Source organism: Rhinolophus ferrumequinum, chromosome 22, assembly GCF_004115265.2.
Source record: "Rhinolophus ferrumequinum isolate MPI-CBG mRhiFer1 chromosome 22, mRhiFer1_v1.p, whole genome shotgun sequence".
NCBI lineage: Eukaryota > Metazoa > Chordata > Mammalia > Chiroptera > Rhinolophidae > Rhinolophus > Rhinolophus ferrumequinum.
The window spans coordinates 23,577,443-23,593,483 of NC_046305.1; the positions used below are offsets into that span (position 1 = coordinate 23,577,443).

The 16,041-nt window shown below is 51.1% G+C and overlaps 1 long non-coding RNA gene across 9 annotated transcripts in view; it reads left to right on the top strand.

The window, feature by feature from the left end:
- The window catches only part of LOC117014657 (uncharacterized), a 46,730-nt gene that overhangs the window by 19,780 nt on the left and 10,909 nt on the right, over positions 1–16,041 (top strand). For 5 of the 9 annotated variants that reach the window (XR_004421565.1, XR_004421570.1, XR_004421572.1 and 2 more), the window contains exons 1-4: positions 5,402–6,404; positions 9,394–9,759; positions 11,259–11,431; positions 12,546–12,698. This is a non-coding gene — a long non-coding RNA (uncharacterized LOC117014657). Of the gene's footprint in view, positions 1–922; positions 1,022–4,065; positions 5,023–5,401; positions 6,405–9,390; positions 9,760–11,258; positions 11,432–12,545; positions 12,699–16,041 lie in introns of those variants that run through there. The other 4 variants (XR_004421571.1, XR_004421573.1, XR_004421566.1 and 1 more) reach the window with 3 other exon arrangements.

Consider the following 16,041-nt stretch of genomic DNA (forward strand, 5'->3'; position numbering starts at 1 on the left):
TGGAGAGCACACATGCAGTCCCTGTAACTGGCAAGTGGATTTGTATTCAGGATATATAAAGAATCCATAAAATCCATAAGGAAAAACCCCTTCCCCTCAAATGGTCAAAAGAACGTCTTATACTTATAAATTGTGGGCTGTATACAGTTTTCTTCTCCCAATTCCAGGTTTTAAGCGGTTTGCTCTGGATCATTGGCACAGCCTGGTGGCTGGCCTTGGGAACTGTCTGATTCCCTGGCTCTCCTTTTTCTATTTGTGTGGATCCTGGGCCCTTCCTTTGGCATGTCCTACTTTGTCGGCTGTTTATTCTGCCACAACTGCTTCTTTTTTTCATGAATACATAATACGTAGATCTCTTCCTCTTTTCCTTTGGCTTGGTAACTTTTGATCAGCTATTTTAAGAATATTTCTCCCCGGCTTTCCCCTGCCCCCCACCTCCTTTTTCATTTCCCTTTTTGTACCTCCTTGTGTAGCCTAAAAACTTGTGGTTGTAAAAGTTATCCCAAAATATCTGAAAGCCTTTGGGGGAGTAGACTTGTTCTGTGGGCTCCAAAGGCAGAGTGAAGAACTGAAGGCTAGTAAGTAGGTACTGACCTAGAGAGTGATTTCATCTCTGGTGTGTTCCAGTTGCCTGAGACCTCAAAGGTGCGATGGGAGCTACTGAGTCAAGTAGAGGCTAGCTCACACTACCCCTTGGTCATAGTGTTGTTTATGGCGGGCGCCATGCCTTGCAGCTGATTATGGTAATCCCTTCCGATTTATCAACAAAGCTCTGAACAGACCCTTCGAGGATGTCCAGAGGAACAGCTCTCAACTGGGAGGCTCCTTTGTCACCCCTAATGGGTCAGAATGGGCACAAACACTAGCACTTTAATGGTCATGGATATTTAAAAATAACTCTGAGGCACCCCTCCACCCGCAGCCCTCAACGTAGAGCTGGTTGACATCCACTGACCTGAAGGCTGAGAGTTCCCTCATGTTCCTGTAAGCCGCGCTTTCCTCCGGTAGCAGCTTCGGTGAGGTAAAACTTTTCTCTTCCGTTATATTCTTTTGTTTCTTTATTTTATTTAAATCCTCACTCTGGCAGTGCCTGCTCCCATTTTTTTCATTGCAAATGTATCATATTTTGGACTCATTACCACAGGGAAAACGGGAAGCTCTGCAGGTTATGTTTTGACGTTTTGCATTTTTGGACAATGTTTAAGAATCGAGAATTCAATGTAATAAATCTGGATTTCTGTATTCTCCTGAAAAACTGGATGAGCTGGGCTCTTGAGGTCTCCATTCCCAGCTGGCCCCCACCAGGCAGGGCTGGGGAGGGGCTGCCCTTCTAGAAGTGGGTAAAATGGACTTTTGTGGGCCACCCTGGGAACCCAACCAATATTTTTAATATATTTCAATGGGAAAATGAATTCCTGCTTTTAAAGAATAGTCTTAAAATGTCAAAAATGCACATTTGGAAATGCTTATAGGGTCCTCAACTAGAATGTGTATGTTGTGAGGTGATGACCTGTATAGTTCTCCTATGCTGTATGTTGGCTTAGCACCTGGTAGGTCGGTACTTAATAAATGATTTCCTCATGGGGTCACTGAGGGCCTGTTGTCTGCCCCCTCCCAGGCGGTGAGCAGAAACACCATCTCACTGTGGAGCCGGGCCTGTCAGTTCCTCCTGAGACTGGTTGCTACCTAATCTATCTAGAACACCCACTCTAGCCCTAGATACTTGTGTGGAGTTTGGGATCAGTCTCCTGAACAGTTCCCCTGTCTTTTGAGAGAAACGGTTCCTTTCCTGATTAAAGATCCTGTCCCTGTAGAGTAGGCCCTGCTGAGGAAATGAGAGGACGCAGAGGCCTGCATTAAGCCTGCTTTCCTGGCTGATGCCCGCTAAACTGGAGTTTGTGGCAGTTACACAGTGCTTGCATTCCTAATGCTGGACAAGGGCTGGGTAAAAGTTCAGCTCATTCCCTTTAAAGAAAAAAAAAATTCTTCATCTTGGGCATTGCAAAATTTTGACCCAGATCCGTCAGAGGCCATGGAGAACTCACAATATTTGGAGAGTGGGTATAGTTTCCGAGGCCTGTAGCTGCAGAGAGCCAGTGACCTGCTGGGTCTGAGTGAAAGCCCTGCCTTTGCAAGTTTGCCCTGGTCCAGCCTCCGCAGGCCTCAGAGTGTGGACGGAAGGAGCCAGCACCTTCCCTTTACTCAGAAGTTATCTTTACCCCCGAAATCAAACACCACGTGCAGCACCCTGTAAAACTGCTTCCTTGTAGGCTCGAGCGTGCTTGCTAAGTAAACATCCTCTCGTGTTTTTGGAACTGAATTCATTTCTGCTTCCTGGTCATCCCGTTCGGGTTTTTCTGTTCTTGGTGCCATGCAGAATCAATAGAAGGGAGACCTAGAATTGGGCAGAGGCACCTAAAATGACTGTTTCAATCCTAGTAAAATTGTAAGAAGTGACGGGGTTGTGGGAAGAAAAAGAAAAGACTTAGATGAAAAGTGAAATGAAACAAAACCTTTCCAAATATAGTGCTGTCATAATGCTTTGCAAGTCAGAGTTGGTCCCTGCCGAGCCCCTGAGATGGGAAAGTTTCTTTGCATGGACTCAAGCTCAGTGACCACACTCGTCCTCTCTCTCTAAATTCTGTGGCTGTGTGTGGCCCTCTGACCTGAACTTGCTCTTGCGCAGTCTCTCATGACTTATTTGCCTCGCTCACTTCCACCCACCCGTGACATCTCCATCGCCATGGCAGTGAGCAGCCACGTCATTCACCAAGTTCATCGGGTGATGGGCCAACTCTGTGCTGAGCCCTATTTCCCTCTAGTTCTCTGTCCTGAAGCAGGAGGCTCCCTGGCAGAGCTCAAAGCCCTTTGTTTATTTGATCCTGGGCTCTTGGATAAATCAGGAATGTCCTGACATGAACTTAGGCATGTTTTTCTTCCATGGAAAAGGAAACTACAGCAAATGGTATTTAAGTAGGCAGAGGACCATTCCGGGGGACTTGCTTTAGTGCCATCAAGGCCACATTCCTTTGGTCATCAGACCAGTAGGTGACTTCGTTATTGGCATGCTCTACCCTGGAGCCCAGAAGGTGTGAATTTGAAGCGCTTTCCCCCCTGCTGGGAGCTGGCACAGATGCTCTGGGCTTCTCTTAAAACCGTGGAGTACCATGGTTGTCTTCCAAGTGGTCTTCTTTCTTCTGGGTGAAACCTTGGATCAGAGAAGGCTGCTAGGGAAGCAGCGTTTGGGATAAGGTGGCTGCCTGGCCTGTCATTCTCAAGCCATCTTCCTGGAAGTTGCAAGGTTCTTGATATGATATACTTTATGAGTCAGTTGCCCCAGGACCTGAATATCTCACTTCCAGTCAGGCCTATGATCGTATAGTGCAACTGGTTGTCAGAAATCTTTTCGGGTCTGCATACTTTGAATATAGTAGTGTGGGACCCAAGATTCCCTGGGTGTAAGTGTACGGGGTCCAGTGAGTTAGCATGGGAGCTGTTCTGGAAATATTTCTGGGTCCAGGAACAGGAAAATGTTGGGAGCTCATGCTTTGCTCTTGGAGAGACCTGTCAGTATCCAAAAACAGCCTCAGGCAGTCTCCAGAGCATTGGTGGGACATCCCCACCCCCACCCCCTGTGAGAGTTTCCAGGTTTGTGGACACCCATGTGTTACCATCGCAGGGGCAGTGCGGGTGGGCTGGTGGATGCTCATCTCATTTGGCTGCCCACCCCGGAGGGAAGAACCCTGTTGTTAGCCACTCCAGGCCCAGGCTTGGTTGCTGCTCCCGTTTGCTGCTTTTCATGTTGTCAGAGGATCTTCTTGGGAACAAATGACTCAGCAGCCTGAATCTCTGGGACTGAGGGACCAGAGTGCCTTTTGAGAAGTGAGTGGACGTATCCACCTAGGCCCTAAAATTCTGAGCCCAGGAAGAATGGAGATCCAGACTGGCTTTACTAAGGATTCCTCAGGCTGCAGTTCAATTTGGTTTACCCGGTTCCTACCCCTATAGAAGGATTTCACTCATGGGATAAACAGGCAATGTTTTAATTACACTTTTTGTCTTTAGGAAATTCCAGGGAGAAAAACGTCCTGGTTTGTGGCCAAAAGAGCAGAAAAGAACAAAAATCAGCTATGGCTGTAAACCTGGACTTGTCTGTGGCAGAAAGAGTTAACAGGATGGTGGTCTCAGGGTGAGGACCGGCTGGGAGAAGCTCACAGGGTTCAAGAAAAGACGATGCAACATTCAGCGTGGGACAGCCCTGTCTGCCTTATGGGTGCTGTCACTCAAAGAGTTAAGCCAGTCTTGGGGCTGGGAAGCCTCAGGGAAGGCCTGAGCCTGCAAGGACCAGGCCCTTTATGCCCCAGAGCAATGAGGTGTAGGGTAAAAATTGGGCTGAAAGTGTGGCCAGGGAGTGAAGTGTAGGCCCAACTTTTTTTTGCCGTGTTTGACCAGCCTTGGCACTGCCCTCAGGCTCTCCAGGGGAAAAGCTGCAGTTCTGCTCTTGCAACACAAGGAGCAGACTGGAGAATTTAGATCTGCGTCACAGAGCTCAGAGAGAGAGAGAGAGAGAGAGAGAGGGAGAGGCAGAGGGAGAGGGAGAGAGAGAGAGAAGAGAGAGCGAGAGCGCTCTGTCGATAGGTCTGCTAGCAAGAGCTGTGCTGCAGCAGAGAGAGAGAAATCAAGAAACAAGTCATAGCAACACCGGGCACCAGGTTCTGCCAGCTCACTTGCCAAGCATACAGAAATCTGTCGGGGGCTGGAGGCCTCTGGGTAGCCTAGGCTAAGGAGATGACATGCAAGGTGGCACGGGCGGTTCCCGTGGGGAGGAGGTGGGGTGGTGGTGGAGTCAGTGGTGGCAGCAAGAGGTTGTGGGGCAATGGTGGAAGGTTTAACGGGACCAATTTCTGGAACCTTCGGGACTGTGGCACCTTACGGCCGGACTGAGATTTGGGTCTGCGCAGGCGACGATGGGTGGTCCGATGGACTTCAGGAGTTGATGGTGTAACCCCCTTCTTCCCCCACGTACGTATTTGCTGGGATCGGGGGCGATGTCTCTGCGTATGTGGGTGCTCTGTCTTTCTCACCTTCTTTCTCGCTTTTTGCTATTTTTTTCTCTGAGGGAGGGCTTTTTTTCCACTTTAATTTCTTTTCCCTTAGTGTCAGCTGCTCAAGCCTGACTGGGGGAGAGGAGAGAGGAGCAAGCTGTCCCTGGCGTCCCACCTGACCTCCCAGTCTTTATCCTTATTTTCTTTTATTGGACAGACAGACAGACTGGTTTTCCAGGTTAAGTGTCAGCATCTGTCTGTCCGTATAGTTCTCAGGTGGAAGGTAGGGAGTGAGAAGGAGACGTGCTGAGAGGAAGGCCAGGCACAGTTTCCCAGGGGCTACCTTACTGAAATGTTCAGCACGGGAATCGGGGGCTGGTGGGGAGCAGGTGGGCAGGATGGGGCGTGGGCTCGAAGAAGTGGGGTAAAGCTGGAAGGTTTGTCACTGCGTAGTTGGGAAAAGTGGGGAATGGTGACGCAGTCACTGTTGCATCTTGTTAGAAGCTCTAGGGGGACAGGTAGTGAGGTTCCCAGGGTCTGTAGGGCAAGCTAGGAGGGCTTAAGGATGAGCTGAGAAGGGAAGCTAGCATTTAGAGATTAAATGTCATTCTTTTGGCGTTGGAAAGTTGTTTACCTTGCGCTCTCTGTGTCTCCATGTTGGCACCCTTCCAGTTCACATGTGATGGCCTTCCTTGTACTGCTGCATCATTAACTAAGTGACTGAGCTGGCCTTCCATTGGCCAGGGGAGGGCTCTCACTCCAGACACTTCCTCTGATTGGTGGGTGGGCCAGTGGCAGGTGAAAACCTTTTTTTGATTGGCTTAGGGCAAGGTATCAAATCTGAATTTGCATTTCACTTGCTTAAAGTGGAGGTGGGGAGAAGCCCAGCAGCTTTCTAAAATCTGTTTAGGGGTGTGCGTATGCCCCTGTGTCTGTGCCTGCTTTTGATTGACCAGTCGAAGCCTCTTCCTATACCTTTTTTTTTCATGCACTCTAAGGAAGAGGAGCTCAGAGTGCCCCAAACTTTTTTTTGGAGGGGGAAGGGTTGGGGAGATGGGTGCGCAGAGGGTTGATCAAACTGGAAGAAAACATCTGTCCTTTAGTTTGGTTTCAGAAAAGGAAATTTTCTGATCAGCCACACCTCAGTGTTGCAGCAAAATAATTCTTGGCTCCCCTGGAAACACAGGGGCAAGGTAGGGCAGGGCTGCTGCTGCTGATATTGCCACCACCCTGGGCTTCCTGCTGACTCTGGGCTACTCCCAGGGGACGAGATTTGCATTGACGTCCGGGGCTGTCCAGAGCCGAGCCCAGTATGAGAAGGACCTGCCTTCTGGAAGCTGCTGCTCCCTGGTTGGAAAGGTGAGGATGGGGACCAACCCCAGGACACTGCTCAGAAACTGCGTATTTGGTGGGATTTCGGGGAGAGCCACTGGGCCATGAGAGGTTTGGAAGTCCCAGGTTAGAAAGGATTGTCATTCTGGGGAGTGAGGAGAGTGAGAGCAAAACTAGGACAGCAGGCTGGTTGCCTCTGGTTGGAGGTGGGGTACTTGGAAAAATCAGGGTCCCAGCCTTCCATCCGGTCCTTGTAGCAGGTCTCTCATTTGTGGAGAAGGGGTTTCCAAGTCCTGCACCATGCCCGGTGGCCCCTGCCCATGACTGCGCATCTGGGAGCGCAATGCGCCCTGGGTCTCCGGCCTAGGACAGCACCGCCCTTCTAATTACATAACGGAGGGCACGGCTGTGCCTTCTCGGCCCTTCCTTGCAACCCTGCGTCCTGGTTCCCCAGGGCCCACAAGCTGGGGAGGGTCTGATGGGAGAGCAGAGAAAGGTTTCATTCCCTTGGGGGCTCGCTCTTGTCCAGTCAGTGGCAGGAGCTAGGTTTGAAGACAGAAATGGACTGCCGTCTCCCATCTTGGGGTATAGAACGCAGAATGTCCTTCTCAACGCCCTCTGTCACCTATGGCCCCCGGGACCTCTCGGGGGATGGGGTGATTCCCTTCTTTCCCTCTTATGCTTTCTGGCTTTGAGAAGAAGTTTCTGAAGGGAAATGTGTGACAATTGTGAGAGTAAGGAAGAGCGAGGGGGGCGGTTGGGAAGTGGTTCACAGTTCACTCCCCTTGTCACTGGCTTCCCTGTCTCTGGGTGGGTTGATGATATTGTTGGACTCCTTTTATCACAAGGCTGCCATTTTGTTGGCATATCTGCTGGTACCCGACATGGTGGCGTTGGTTTTTCTGGTCCTGCTGTGCCGGTTCCGCAGAGTGGGCGGGGGGCGGGGGCTATGACGGAGGAGGGGGGCGGGCAAAAGCCCAGCAGAGGCGGGCACAGTGGTGGCTGCCGCAGTGAAGGTGGCCCCAGGGGCAGGATCGCCCAGTCCCACCCTCAGACACGGCCCTGGGGGGGAGGGGTTCCACGACCTGGGGCCGTGGCTCAGCCAGAGCATGGGCACTGCTAACCAAAGGCCTGGGCCTCTCGTGCCTCATCAGCCTGAGGCTTAAAGCAGTTTGGTGAAAAGCTGAACTTTGGAGGGGAGAGTAGAGGCAGAGACATGGCAGCTCAGCTGAGATGCGCCGGAGCTGTGGTTTGTGTTCCCCACATAGGTCTGTGTCCGGCAGTCTCCCTGTAGGGACAGAGGGTGGGGTCCATGGCAGCTTTGAGGATCTGTTCAGATGGCCATGGCTTTTTACCGTTTTTCTTCTGTTTCTCCTCACGCCCCCTGCCAGTGCATTGGTTCCAGCTGTAGTGCAACAGTGAGGCTCCCTGCTGCCCGTCCCTCTCCTCTCCAGGCCCTTCTGCGTGCAGCGGCCATCTTGTCTTTCTTGCCCAGAAATTTAAAATGGTTTCTCATTGTTTCCAGAATAAAATCCCTGGCCTTTAGCATGCTGCCGAAGGCTGTCTGTAACTAGCCTTAGCTTTCCTGTAGTCTTGCCTGTCTGAGTTTCCCTGGGTGGGCCCTGTGTTCCGACAAAACCAGGTGACTGACCTTTTCTTGCTTTTCCCATCTCTGTTTTCACTAGTGATATTTTCCATGCCTCCTTTCCGTGCACCCACCTGCGGCAGTCCCACTGTCCTTCGTGGGCCATCCCTGGTTACTTTCACAAGAAAGGATCCTCATAACTACCCATGCCCTCTTTGGACAAACTCCCGTACGCTTCATCCCTCCTTTTTGCTACTTTAGTTATGTTATTGTTTTCTGTATATAAATCTTATGTCACCTATTAGATTGTGAGCTCCAAGAGGCTAGGGAAAGAAGGAGGAAAACACATACCTATTTGGTGCCTTCTGCCTGACAGGACCCATGTGAAGCTCTTTCTCGATGGTGATTTCATTTGTTCCTTACCACAACCCTGTGAGGAGAGTCCTGTGGCTGTGAGCATTCTGATCATGGTTCGAAACCTGGTCTCTCAAAGCCTTTGCAATTTTCCTCTCTCAACCCTCAGTGTCTATAAAATGCCTCCTAGGAGGTAGATCCTCAAAACGTGTCTATTTAAGGAACTCCGTGAGTCCGTAATGCTGTGTGGGAGTTTGGGTGGCTGGTTTTCTTGCACCCAAGGTCCGGGTCACTTAGTCCCACACCACCCTCAGGGCTGCCTCATTAACTTTCTCCTCTTCCTTTGTGGCCAGTTTCCCTCAGAATGGCTTTTTTTTTTTTTTTTTTTTTTTGGTAGCTAAAACTGATAGATTAACAAACTTCATTTATCCTGGTTGCTTTTCTCCCAGAAGAGGATGTGGAGGTGGGGTGGGGTGGGTTGTAGTATCTTCAGAGCAGAAATAAGCTCCAGAACCCGGAAATCAGTGGAGACTATAGAAGGCAAGGAGCAGGGACATTGTACTCAGACACATCTAGGTTTGCATCCTGACCCGGCCTTGTCTTCACTGGGTGGTTTTAGACGAGTCTTTTGATCTAAGTTTTAGTGTCCTCAGTCAGTGAGATGGAGCCACTGTAACATACACAGAAATGCCTAATATATTGCCAAGCAAGTAGGTTCCCAACAGAAAGTGATGCAGCTCCCTTCCCTCTACCCAATTGTTTATCAAGGACTAAAGGAAGGAATGTCATAGGTGGCTTGATCCGAGAAGAAATGGGGGAGAAGAGAGCTTGCGTGCCTTCAGTGGTATCAGAAGCAGGGGCGGGGAGGAGGTCACCAGGCAGCACGCACCTGAAGCCTGCCAGGTAGTGCCTTTCCCCCACCTGGAGTAAATACCCCTTCAGCTTCTACATCAGGAAAACACCATGGGAACGGAGCTGGAGCCATGAGGACTTGTGGTGGCAGAGTGAGGGTTAACCAGGGCACCCTCCTGGGAGCCTTTTGATGCCAGGTTAGTTTCCCTTCTCTCCTCCCAGCAGGGCTGCCTGATTTCTGACGCTGTTGCACCCCGTGAGAGGGAAGTTGGGCACCCTGAAGCCCCTCATCACCAATTCCAGGACTGCAGAGCGGGGAGTGACGACAGCTTATGAATCGTCAGCCGACGGCAGTGGGGACCCTGGTGACGGCTGCTTTGTTGTTTTTTTCCTCTTTGGATGATGACTCAGTCTGTCGGAGCGGGGAGATGGAGCACTCAGCTGAGTGGCCAGGACGTTCTGTCAACACGAACGAAAGCAGCAAAAACAGCTTGTCGGGCTCAGAGCTGACCCTTAGGCTCAGGTCATTTTCAGGAAGGAATTGGCAAAGCAGCAGCCCACTGCTGGACATCGGGGTGGGGCCGACACCAGGTAACAGAATGGTTCTGTGGACACTTGAATCTTAGAATCTCAAAAAAAAAATGCATCTGTTTGTGTTATTAGATGAGCTTGGCAGACAGGGCTGCTGCTTGAGCTCCTCTCACTGGTCCCAAATGAGAGCCATCTTACTGGGGCCAGAAAGCCCCTTTGGATTTCTCACTGTCGCTCGCTGCCTCAGATAGAAGGCAAGTTTCTTCTGGGGGTAGGGTTGGGCCTAGCAGGCACGCTCCAGGACCCCACAGGCAAGGACCCGTCATGGGGATGTAAGACTTACACTTCCTCTGCTGCTGTTATGTAAAGATGTTGGTGGATCCACATTCCGGGGCTTGAGCTGAAGCCCTGCTCTTAGGCGGCCTGCTTCGGCCTCCTCTTTCCTTATTGTCCCAAATCAAGGCTTATCTTCTTCTCTTCGTCTTGCTTACTTCCTGCTTAGGCACAATTATAGGCTTTGAGTTCCTGACGTGTGTGTGTGTGTGTGTGTGTGTGTGTGTGTGTGTGTGAGAGAGAGAGAGACAGAGACAGAGAGAGAGATATTATGGCGGCTCTGGGTTCTAGGCTTTTCTTGAATCTGCAGCATTGCGCTATGTGCGCGTGACATCCCCCAGGCCCCACCCACCCAGCCCCGCCCCTTCCCGCCATGCCATCTTGGGAGAAAGAGACAAGATGGACCTCCATTGCCGCTGAATCATTGCCATCCCCAGCATCTGGCCTCCCTTTGTCTCCTTTCCCTCCCTTGGCCAGTGTCTGGGGGCAGAGGAGCAAACAACTTGTGGGTGGGGATTGAGGAACAGCCTGGCCCTGGAGCTCCCTGCCTCCTTTCCCCACGTGCCACTTTTCAGTCTCACTTTCCCATAGATGATGCTAGCACTGACATTTGTTGTTGGAGCACCTCCTCTTCTCCCCAGAGATCTCCCAGCATGACTCATTGGGGATCTCTGGAAGGAGTGGCTTTGGGGCCTTGGGAGTCTGAGGGAACAGGGAGACCTGACCGAGGTCACAGCGGACAATTAGGCAGAGCAAGGGACAGGAGCCAGCCGTCCCCACCCGGAGTGCAAAGGCAGCCCCAGCCTCTTTGCGGCACGTCTGTTTGAGCCTGAGTACAGAGCATCTTGACCTAAAAAAATGGTATATATGTGGGTGTTAGATCCTTTGAGTCTCATATTTCTTTGTCTAGAAACTGTGTGTATGGTGAGAGCCCAGACTCTGTACTTCAGAGAGCATTGTTGTCCCTCAAATTTGTTTTCTGAAAGAGATGATAGACAAGCCCACCTTGACAAGAGCTCCATGCCCACTGGTACTGGCTCTTTTCCAGGACGATGGGCCCAACATTATCCTGCTTCTGTCATTGGATGGTGAGCAGCAGCCGAGTGCCACGGTCCCAGGGCCACATCCTAACCCCAGATGGGACCCTGATTGGAGCCTGCACATTCATTGCTTGAGGTTGGTCCTGTGACCTGAACCCACCGGTCTTCCTTTCACTTCTTCCCCAGAGAGAACTCAAAGGAGGTGAGAGCTCCATGAGTAAGTGCCGACCTCGTGGACACTCGGCTCAGTGAGGATGGTGCTGTTACGCAGAGGACAGCCATCGTACTGGGGAATAAACGTGTGCCCGTTTGCATTTATTTGCAAAAAAAGGAGCTGCCTGGCAGCCTGGCTCTGTGCAGTAAGTATTTGTCTGCATTCTTTTATTCCTTCAAATATCAGAAGTGGATAGGTGTTTATCAAACCCAGCCAGCTGCTGTGCATGCCTTCTCCATTCTTTTCCTGCATGCCCCCACGCTTTGTCCTCCAGAAGAGAGGACTGGATCGATTTTTCTAGTGCTGCTGGAGAGGTGCAGAGAGGCTACAACTCGTTGTCCAGCCCCTCACATTCAGGCAAAGTTGATTTTTCCTAAAACGGAGCCCAAAGCCCATGTCCCTCAGTACAGAGTGTTAATGGGCTGAATGGAAAGGCCTTGCTCACCCTCACTGCCCCCAGCAGAGAGCTGAGGCTCTCGGTTGGCTGGGGGAGGCTAGTCTTTGCTAGCATCTAGCGTGGTTCTCTGCCAAGTTCTAGCTCCAAATCTCTAGGCTGGTTGGAACCTCGACTATATATAGCATTGTGCTAAGCAGTTCTTATCGGACGTGTCTGCCCTCCCCCATGGGAGAGGAGCATTTCTATCAGAGAACCAGAACCTAGAGAGTGAGCCATCTCTGAGGGACCTTTCATTCCGGGAAGAGGGGGTGTGTGTGTGTGTGTGTGTGTGTGTGTGCGCGTTTTAGGGCTGCCAAGCTTTCTGTCTCCTATTTTGATGCTGATAGAGTCAAAGGTCATATGGATGAGGGTACGGATACGGGATGAGGGCGAGGAGGGGCAGACGGTTCTCGATGGATTTCGGGTCGAGGAGGAGAGGCTGGGTGCACGACGTGGCTGCAGGCACACTGGGGCCCACTGCAAAGGCCAGCCCCTGTCAGTCGTCTTGATTTCCCGTTTGCCTTGCTTTACCCAAGGGTGTCTTCTGACCCCCCTCTTCCTCCTTTCGGACCTCTTCCTTGTTTTCCTCCACCCCTTCCTCCTCCACCCTTTGATTTTCTTCAGGACTTATGAGCGCAAACTTAGCTGTCGGCCTCTGGGAGCTGTGTCTGCTCTCAGCCCTCACCCCTGTTTGGGGGTTTCTGGAAATCTGGCTTTAACAGGCAGAGGTGTCAGCCATGCTCAGGAGGAGTCGGGTGGTAACAGCGTGTCAGGCTGAGTGGTATAGGCAGGGTGGGCTGCATATGTCTCCTCCCTCTCATAGGTGCTGTTGAGCCACCAATTTGTGTGGTTCTGTGACCGCAGTGCTGATTGATGTGTCAGGATCCTGGTCTTGTCAGTGACTCATCACCAGGGTGCTTAATGGAAACCAAATGCAGCCTGGAAAATAGGATTTAACCCCCTCCCTCCCTCCCAGGTAAGTCAGGTGTGGGCTTCCCCCTTCTCATCTTCCCCAAATCCCTTCTTTCCCGCAGGAGACCATTTTCCTCATTCAGTGAGGAATCTTCAAACTTCATTCAGAATCTCCCAAACAATTGCTCTCTTCTTTCTGTTTTCTTCCTCCTGGCTTTTCTCTGAATGGGGTTAGTAACCAGCAGATGCTTGGGGGCAGGGCAGCCAGCTGAAGTGACCAGGCTGCTAGGATGTGTGGGACATAGCTGGGAGGGGTCACTGGATGTGGCAGTTGGCAGAGCAGTTGGGGCTCCCATGTCACCGACCAGGAACTCTTGGTCCCCAACACCGAGCCTGAGATTCTGGGTTTAACCCCTCAAGGTCCCAGGAGCCTGTCTGGTACTTGAGCATTTCTCCCTTGTGTCATGTCAGTGGATGCCCTCTCTTACTCTAAACACCGCTGGCCTTGCTGGCCCTAGTCTAGGGCTGTGGTCTGGAGTCTAGACTAGGGGCTGGCTAGTAGACTTTGGGGCTCTTTCCCCCCTTTGGGTTTTTTCTTTTTTCTTTTTCCTTTTTTTTTGAGTGAATCACTTTCTTCCTCTAGGCTGTCATTGCCTTTGCCTTAAAAAAAAAATTGCTGGCCAAGTAAGCCATTGCAAAGCATCTGTAGGCAGTTGACATAGAAATGTTTTTCTCTGCCTCACTTGATAATAGCAATGGTAATTAAAAATGATGACCGCCTTCAGAACTGGGGAGGTCTGTTGTATTATAGAGACAATTCAGAAAGCAGAATGTAGGTGCTTGCCATGTCACTGGGAAATCTCTCCCCCATCAAGTAAATTCCTGCGATGTTCTGGGTCAGTAAGGCTGGTTGCAGTTAGCCAAGAGATTTGTCTGGGGTCTAAAGATAAAGGGAAGGGTGCTAGGTAATTTTATGATATTCTTGGCTGATAATCAGGAGGCACCTGTGGGATCTCACCTCTCATGTCTCTTCTCCATCCCGCTCCCATGCAGTTCAGGGAAGACTGGCGAATTCTACCTCACAGTGTTTCACCTTCTCTCCTTCCTATCTGAGATGAGTCTGTAAGTTGGCTGTGAGCAGCCTGAGATCCTCACTGACTGAGGAATCCAGGGCTGTTCGGAAGAGTCCGGTGTCTCTTCAAGGAATTTGACAAGTCTTAGCCCCTCCAGCAGTAATGTAGCAAGTGATCGCTAGGGGTGTTGGATCTGGAACATGAATAAAGTGAAGAGATCAGCTTTGGTGCAGCTGGGGAGATGGAGAGGAGGGGGCCAAGTCCCTGAAGATGTGTCGATTAGAGTCTGGCCAACACTGGCTATAGGACTGGAGCCAGATGGAGCTGCTGGCCATGCTCTCACATAACGCGGTGCATCCCTGGGCCTGGCCTGGGTGGCCACGGCTCCCATTCACAGCGCCGCCTTTGATTGGCGTAACCAGGGTGGGAAGCAGAGGGGCAGTTGGTTTTGCTCCTTGTGATGCAATTGTCCCTATTACCTCTGGTGTGTCCAGAATTGGGGTTGGTGCTTCCCTATTGATTTTCCTACTTGTGTCCCTCACCTAGTGCTTTTCTCCCTGCTCCCCAGCCTGGCTTCTACTTATATGACATGGGGCATTATGTGTCGCAGGTCAGGTTTGCAGAACAGTTGGCATCCCCTGAGAAGGGGGGCCAGGCATATCTAGTACTTCTTTCTTGACCTTTGGATTCTTGCGATCTGGGAGCCAGGAGCCAGCGTGGTGCCTTTCCATCTGGAGTCCAGCAGAAGTTAACAGAGCTGATGGCGCTAGAGCTGTGGTGTGGCTTGGCCAGGGCATGGGGGCGTGGCCCTGCCAGGGGACCTGATTGGTCAGCACCTTCTGGATTCCATTGAATTCTGATCTGGTCAGGGCTGTGAATTGTTTAATGCATGTTTTGGCTCTGTCCCCTGGCACGAGTGCCCCCAAGGTTGCAGCCGCAGCTTTAGAGAGGATCTGTACCTTGTGCTGGTCACTTTTTTGGGCATGTTGCCTCATTCTTAGATACGTAAGAGATACTGCCCTTTTCCACTAGCCAGTTGTCTGTGGGAGAACCTCATTTTGCTTTGCTTTTCTGGGACTTGGAGTGTCTGTGAGGAAAGCAGAGAGTGGGTTTGGTTTCTTGTTGGCTTCTTCCACAGGAGCTGCTCGTGGGCTGCTAAAGCCAGGGAACACCTGCAGAAGCCCCAAGGCCTGTGCAGAGCCTGGGCAGGGGAGGCGTGAGGGGATAAGGATGGAGAAAGCCACATGGGAGATGGTTGTGCGTCGTCTGAGCGTAGGATTAAGGCCAGGCGGGGGCGGGGGGATGTGTGCAGCGCTCAACGAGGGCTGTCTGCTGTGGCCTAGAATAGATACGTGTGTGTGTGTGTGTGTGTGTGGAGAGCCCAGATCAGGGTCTGTAATGAGGCGTGAAGCCATGAGATGGGCTCAGCATGCAGTCGAGAGAAAGGGAAACTGGCCTTGGTTAAGGGTCCCCCTTTGCTTATCGGATTTCACCTTTAAAAAAACAACAACACACTTTTATTTCTTTAAGTGTGTTTTTCCAGGACCCATCAGCTCCAAGTCAAGTAGTTGTTTCAATCTGGTTATGGAGGGCGCAGCTCACCCTCCACATGAGATCTGTTTCGATCTCATGTGGGGATCGAAACAGAAACCTTGTTGTTAAGGGCACCACACTCTTACAAACTGACCTAACCGGCCGCCCCTGATTTCACCTTTGAACAACCATATGAAGTAGGTGTTACTTCCCTTTGATGGTTAAAGAAACTGATCATTATGTGACTTCACCAAGGTCATACACTTGGTAAATAGGGTTGCTGAGACTTAAACCCAGGCACTTCCAAAGCCTGTACTTTTTCTTTACCTTCTTGAGCTGAAGTCGACATTTTGGAGAGCTAAGACCCTCAGAGGATAGGCAGCCGGGAGAACTGATGTGAACCAGTGTGAAAGGTCAGATACCCAGGGGAACTTTGTAGTCACTGGGGACAGCTATGCCACATCCCTTTCTGGGGAGGCAGGGCAGAGGAAGAGTCCCTTGGGCTCTTCCATGGGACAGGCAGGGCCGAACAGGCAGACACGTTCCTTTCACAAACCTGGATTCTGCCTATGCCATGTGCCAGGGGCTGGAGCTGCGATGCCAGACGCAGCCAGACCAAGTTTCTGCTCTCGTTGGGTTTACGTTCTAGAGTGGGAGAGGTCACTGATAAGAAAAACCAGAATTAAACAATATATAAAGTAGACTGTGGAAAAGGAGGGTACCCGTACATAGTGGGCATCCAGATGTTGGTCAGGGAGGGAATTGAAGAGCCTAAAGGGCCTCTGCCACCTCGGGAAGCCA